The following is a 7,463-nucleotide window of genomic DNA, read 5'->3' as shown; positions in this document are numbered from 1 at the left end:
CTTCATCATAGGAGAATCATGGGAGTTGGAAGGGACCCCCAAGGGTCATCTAGCCCAACTCAGCTTCTGCAAGCTTGTCCAGCAAACACAGGAAGCGCCTGAACACACTCCCCCTCTGTCTCCCCCCGAGGGTTTTCTGGGCTTGCGTCACACAAGTGAAGCGCCCTGAGACCTCCGGGTATAGGGCGGGATATAAATTCAATAGGTAAATAAAGTGAGGTCTCGGACTCTGCTCCGTCCTCCCACTGATCCAACGCAAGGATGAAAGACCACCTTGCAGGAGAAGTCAGCTGTGGGAACCTTTCGTTTTTGGCTTTCCCTTGCCTTCAACCTTCTATGATTTTGCTGTCAGGTTTAAAATTATTGTAAACTGCTATGGTATATTTCTATGATACAGCAGTACATTATACACATATACCATATATTCTGGCGTATAAGACTACTTTTTAATCCAGGAAAATCTTCTCAAAAGTCGGGGGTCGTCTTATACGCCAGGTGGAGAATCTGCAGTCAAGTATAACTCTATATTTTAACTGGAAAAGTTGGGGGTCGTCTTATACGCCCAGTCTTATACGCTGGAAAATACGGTACATACACACACACACACACACACACACACAGCTGCATTCTACACGATTACACGCCAGCACAAAAATTGGAAGTGTAAATTTGCTAGTTCAGTTCTGCTGTACTAACACAATCCTGTGCCTGAGAATCCCCCAGCTGCGGGACTGTAGCACCCAGCAAAAGCCCCACTTTCCTATGAAAATGGCAGACAAGCCATGGCTATATATTGATCCATTTATTTACTGCACTTCCCACCTTTTTCTCCAAGGAGCTCCAGGCTGCATGCATGGTGCTCTTCCTGTTTCATCCTCACAACAGCCCTGTGAGATAAGCTGGGCTGAGAGGCAGGCACTGGTCCCCAAGGTCACCCACTGTACCCAATGGCCGAGTGCTGTGCTTTTTTCTCGCAAAATAGGTGCCCGGACTCACCATGAAGTTGTTACAGCGAGTGCCACACTTATTAACAACAACAAAAAGAGGTGCTGGTACTGCGTCCCCTTGAGTACCCCCTGGGGGGAAACCACTGGCCGAGTGGGGAATCTGAACCCGGGTCTCCCAGGTCCGCTGCCTCTCGGGTGATGGTAGATGCCTGCTGGAAGAAGGCAGCACCCAGCCCATCTGAAGTGGGTGGGGGGCACCTGCACCCCTCAAGTCCAGCAGCAGGCACTGCCTGCTTCCTCCAAGATCTAAAAACTGTGCTGTTAACACAGACCATCGGAATGTGAACTTTTTTTGTACAGTGGTACCTTGGTACTCAAACGGCTTGGCTCCCAAAAGCCGCAAACTTAGTTGGTCTCTAAGGTGCTACTGGAAAGAATTTTTTATTTTGTGCAAACCTGTAAGTAAGTGTTCCGGTTTGCAAATGTTTGGAAGCCAAACGTCCAACACGGCTTCCGCTGAAGTGCAAGAAGCTCCTGCAGCTAATCGGAAGCCACGCCTCGGTTTTCGAACGGTTTCAGGAGTCAAACGGACTCCCGGAACGGATTAAGTTTGAGAACCCAGGTGCCACTGTACCAATCCGTTCCTTGAAATGCTAGTGATGTTTTTACTGATTTTATTGCGTTGACCAGGTCACCTTCATCATGAAAGTGCAGCTTACAAATATTTAAACAAAGATTTCTATTACCTGAAGAGAAGCTGTCCTCTTGCATACCTGCAGTGAAGGGTTGGGGGGGATGGGCTGCCTCTGAAACAGTTGCTTCCTCAGCCGGGGCAGAGGATTCCATGACCCCAACCCAGCACGGGCTGCAGGTTCTTTTGTGGGCTCCATTCCAGGTGATGAGTTTTGCCTACAGAGAAAATCCTAAACAGTGTGTGGCCTCACTCTCTCCAGTGGCCCATTTGTCCCAAGGCACAAAGAGGGGTAGGGCGGGGGGGGGAGGAACCAACAGTGACGCCACAGCATCTTCTCCAAGGACATTTAAAAGCATTTTTTTTAAAGATGTCCATTCCACCAGCAGCTTCAGCAGATCCCCTTTGCTGGGATGCTGCAGCACACAGCAGAAGACAGACAGGTCACACGGAGACTGTGCACTATAGCCGTGTGCTGGACCAGGACCTGGGAGAGCCAGGGTTTGAATTCCCCACCCAGCTATCAAAGCACAGTGGGTGGACTTTGGCCTGGTCACTGCCTCCCTCTGCCTGACTTACCTTCAGGTTGTTGTGTGATTAAGATGTGGCCGGGGGGGGCCATGTACACCACCATTAGCTGCTCAGAGGAAACGTGATATAAATCAAATAATAAACAATAAAGTAGGACGGTTGTCTGTTTAAATAACGGATCAGCTCAGTTATTCTTTATTAGTCTCCATAACACCTCTGAGCCCCTTGACCGGGAGACTTGCCATGCCTGCCTCTGCAGGCCACAGATCCCTGGCGAGGGTGGCGGCTGGACTGCCTTGGTGCCCTTCTACATCATCGTTTGGGACATCGCCAGTCACAAGCCCTGCCAGCCCTTTGGGAACATCTTGGAAATACACTAGATCTGTCCCCCCTTTCTGCACAGCATTAACCCACCCATCTCCCCCTCCCCAAACACTGAAAAGAGCAAGAAGACGCTATGCCCTTCAGTAGCTCCGCTACCCCATAAATCAGTGCCCCCTGGCATCAGCAGCAGTGCAAGAGATTTGTGCTATACAAGGTCAAGGGAGCGGGGAGAGAAGGGTTCACGGGACCCTCCTCACCAACCCGTGCTGGTGGGCATGCATGCACACAGAGCTGGACACAGCGAAATGTGGGAGCAAAACCAAGCAGCGTTCTACAGAACCCGGGTGGGGCCAGCTTCAAAAGAATGCCAAGATGGGCAGGCCTTGCCTGAGGCACCTTTTCGCCTCAGCAGATATTTGGGACTCATGCAGTTAAAATTGCAGAGATCCTAGTGCAGGGGTCAGCAACCTTTCTCAGCCGTGGGCCGGTCCACCATCCCTCACACCATGTGGTGGGCCGCACTATATTTTTGTGGGGGAAATGAACAAATTCCTATGCCCCACAAATAACCCATGTGAATGCATTTGATGCATTTTAAATAAAAGCACACATTCTACTCATGTAAAATCACCAGACAGGCCCCACAAATAACCCAGAGATGCATTTTAAATAAAAGGACACATTCAACTCATGTAAAAACACGCTGATTCCTGGACCGTCTGCGGGCCAGATTGAGGTCATTGGGCCGCATCCAGCCCACGGCCCTTAGGTTGCCTACCCCATCCTAGTGTAAGCAAACAAGTTAGCCACTAGCCCAAGTCTTGCACACGGACGGGGGGGGGCACTTTGCACAGCAGCAGCACCCCCACATTTAGGGGGTTCTCCGGGCTGCGACCCCCCCCCGCCTCCAAATAATGTCCTAGCATCCAAAGCCCTAATCACCTGGCCCAGGTACCTGAAGAGCCCTCTGCCAATGCCACCGACTTCAGACCCTGCTGTAAGCAGATGAGGCCACGGCTGGGCCTGCCCATTTGGCACTGACCCCAGGCAAGGCCTTTGCAGCGACTGCTTCCCCTTTGTGGAATGACCGCCTGGCCGGGTGCATCAGCCTCCCGCTTCCAGGAGAGATGCGGTTGATGGCTGAGAGATACTGTTCCTGGCAACCCTGAAATCATTGGTGGAGAGAAAAGCGAATGTTTGTAGCTGTTTTTAGGTTTTCAACTCTGTGTTGGCTGCCCTGGACTCCTTTGGGAGGAATGGTGGGGAGTGAATTGAATATTGATATGAATCATATTTACCTGCCATTGAGAGTAACACTTTGTGCCTAAGAACAGGGGAGCCTGCAGCTGGATCAGGCCCATGGCTCATCTCACCCAGCATCCTGTTCTCAAAGGGGCCAACCAGAAGTCCCAATGCAGGACCTGAGCACAACCCCCCTCCCTCTCCCTTTCCAGCAGCTGCGATTCAGAAGTGTTGCTGCTCCCAACTGGGGAGGCAGAACAGAGCCCTCCTGGCTGGGAGCCATCCATGTCTGCATGTAGACTGTTTTTATTTTTTATCTATGTCATTTTAAATTGTTATTGACATTAATGTTGTATTTTTAGTTTTAGATTTTATGATTTATGTGGAAATGTTTTCTACTTGGTTGGGTACCTTTCGATGTGTTTTATTTATTGCTGGCGAACTTGGTTATGTTGGTCATTATGTAAATCTCGTCACGTTGTAAGCCGCCTTGAGCATTGGTTTCACTATGGAAAGGCGGAATACAAATAAAATGATGCCGCTGCTGATATCCCTCCGGTGAAACGGACCTACAAAAGCCTCTGCTACAATAAAATCTGGTAGCAAACATACTGCAACCATCCTTGGGACCAAGAAGCTCCCTCTGCTGCTCAGCTGAGCTCTCCAGCCTTCCTTCTGCCCCTCGGCCTCGGTGGGGGGGCAGCACAGAGTCTTGGCTCTCCTCCATACAGCCGCTCTTCCGGGATGAGAGAGCTGGGGAGGGGCAGGCACTCCCTCTTCCCCACCCCCTTTTCACATTTCTTCCCAGGACTCGGCTTCCAGGCCACGGACCGGACGTCTTCCCTGCCCACTCCTGAACCCATTCCAGGTTGCCAGGATCCTTCTCAAAGCATGGTGCCAGGGAAGGTGCAGCTGCCCCTTTCCTTTGGAGGGACGGACTGTCCCATCCTATTCCTGCCCACTCTGAAGCCGCACACAGCCCCTGGGACTTCCTCGAGGCTTAAGGGGGGCAGAGGGACCCAGTGTGACCAGGAGGGGCATGTCGCAGGCTGTGAACACCCCCCCCCACCCTGCTTAATCCGATCAGCACCCACCCTCAACTATCACCTACCCCCCACCTTGCCCAAAATGTGCTTGCTCCGTGTCCAGAATCCTTTGCTGCTGCCATCGAAGGCCTGGGGTGCTGCGCTTGGCAGGAAATGGGAAGCCTCCCCTGCACTGACGGCGAGGAAGGGGCTGCTGGGCTTTTGACAGCAACAGCGGCGAGATCCCAGAGTCCCTTTTTGCAAAAGGCAATGTCAGCCCCACTCTGCCCACCCTTGAGGTTGCCGGCCTGAGCGCTCCAGCCAAGCCCAGCGGGAGAGAGGATTCCGCTTTGAGCGTCCTTCATTTCCTTGCACACCAAGCAAAGCTCTTTGGAACTAGAGATGAAAACTTGATAAAAGTTTGGCGGCGCCTCTGTCCCAGCCCCAGGGGGCGGGGGGGGGGCTGTCAATCTGCCGCTGCGACAGCAGAGCAGCCGGGTTACAAATGCATTATGTATGCCTGTGTCGACCCTGAAGCACCTTTTGTTGGGGCTGAATGTGTTGTGGCCAACAAAAGTAGACTGGATTAGCCACAGTGGATTAAAAGATTTTCTTCTTTGAGTTCACCTAATAATGCAACAATCGCCCTAGAATGTCCCTTTGAAGGGGACGCAATGGCGTTCCCTTTGCCATCTGTGAGATTCCTCCCCATCCAAGATACATGACGGGAGGATTTTGCGTCAGGCAGGAGGAGAGAAATCGCTGGACACTATTTCCATCAGGTGAGAAAGAGTTTGTGCCAGCCTCCTCCTAAGCCCACAGCCACATGGTTTCGGGAGGAAAACTGACAGCCTGTCGTCTCCACCAGACTGGCAAAGAAAGACTCTGTGAGCTTCAGACAAGGACAGTAGCCACTGGACGGCTCCCAAGGTGCTCAGAGCCTCCTGCTGGGAGAAGCTGACCGATGACGGGCAGATCTCAGATTCCAGCAGTTCTGCTTTTCACACACCCCCACCACCCTGTGTTAGTTTGGAGAAGTTTGGAGCCCCCTCTTCCTCTCCCCACCAGGCTTCGTTCCCTGCCATGTCCATCACGCAAGGCGGGTCATCTGTTAGTGCCAAGACATTCACAAGTGTTGTGGTGGCAGAGGGAACAGGGGTGAGCTCCCTCTGCGCCCCCCACCCTCCTGACGCTGTCACCCAGCGCCCCCCTCCTCCTCCCCCCCACCATCACAATAGCAAACAGGCAACCCTGCCACAACCCTTGCTTGGGGGCTTTGATCTCCAAGCGGGCCTTTGGACAGTACCTCCAGGAAAGGGGCTGGGGAGGGCAGCAAATTTGGGCACAGCGCTCCCCCCACCCACCCCTGCCGAGAAACGCGCCTCCCGAGCCGGAGTGGCTTTGCGGCAAATGGTGGCCCTGCGGGGGGGAGGGGCCAGTGGGTGGCAGCCGTGGGGCGTTAACCTCGCTCTGCAGGAGCCCAGCTGGGGGGGGGCTTCTAATGAGCTGGCTTTGCGAAATGCGATCTGAAAGGCCCACAAAGGCAACCCAGAGAGAGGAGCTCCATATTTCCCCATCCCGCTTTCCTTTGTCCGCTGTTTATTCTTGTTTCGTGGGGCAGGGTGGGGTGGCGGCTTGCGGCGGCCCAGGGCGGGACGGGGCAGCCGAGGGGCGATGGCGAAAGAAGGAGCCGTCAATGGCGGCCGAGGAAGGGCCTCCATTGTCTCACCTGCTGTCTGCGCAGCGCCGGCCTCCTGCTGGTTCTTCCGCCGTCCGCCATGACAGGACCCATCCGGAACACTTCCCAGCACTCTGGGAGCCTCTTTGCCTTTCATGGCCACAGACTGGCTGGAAGACGATGGCAATCTTTACTTTATACTGCAGCTTGGGCTCCTCACCCTGATTGGCTGAGGCCAGGACCAAATGATGGTCCTTCAAATCCTATTGTAACTATGGCAACCAGCCCCCGTAGGCACCACTGATGTACTTATAATTGCCGGATAAACAGTCGAGACAGGCCACTTTCATCCCGCCTAGGACCGCTTCCCCACTCGGCTTTTAGGGCGAGGCAAGAAGAGGCAGCAAACTCCCGCAACGCCGTGGGAAGAAGGTGCCACCTCACTTTCCCCATCTGGGCACCTTCCGCTCCTCGCGGCAACTGAGCGCACAGCGCCTCGCGGTCATGGGACTCCTCTGCGCACGGGCGGCCCTACCCAGCGCCAAACCGAGGAATCTTTGGGCGGAAAACGAAGGCTGACGGCAGAGAGAGAGGAGAGCAAAAAGCACAGAGCTACCGGGGGGGGGGAGGATATTGTGGAAATTATTCTTGCATCAGCTGCTTTTGCCTTTCACAGGAATTCATTGCAGACTAAATAGGACCTTCTTTCCCACTGTACCAGCGGTGAAGCTGGCACCTGTCTAGCGTGGAAGAGCCACATCATCACCACATGCCACCTTCTCCAAGGAGCCAGATGAAGACAAGGCAAGGCCAGTAAGAGGCACGAGACTCTCTCCATGGGGGGCTCCACTGTCATATGGGCCTCTGCAGCGACCGCTTCAGGGCAGGGGCGTATCATGGGCACCTGCATCGCTCTGGACTCACCCCAAAGCCCACAGGTGTCTGGTGGCCCCACACCCCTGTAGTCCCAAAGATAGGGACCTTCCAGCCCTGAAGTGCCCTTGGCTGGCAAATGCTATGAGACA

Source organism: Lacerta agilis, chromosome 13 (assembly GCF_009819535.1).
Source record: "Lacerta agilis isolate rLacAgi1 chromosome 13, rLacAgi1.pri, whole genome shotgun sequence".
NCBI classification, from domain to species: domain Eukaryota; kingdom Metazoa; phylum Chordata; class Lepidosauria; order Squamata; family Lacertidae; genus Lacerta; species Lacerta agilis.
This window is presented reverse-complemented; position numbering follows the sequence as displayed.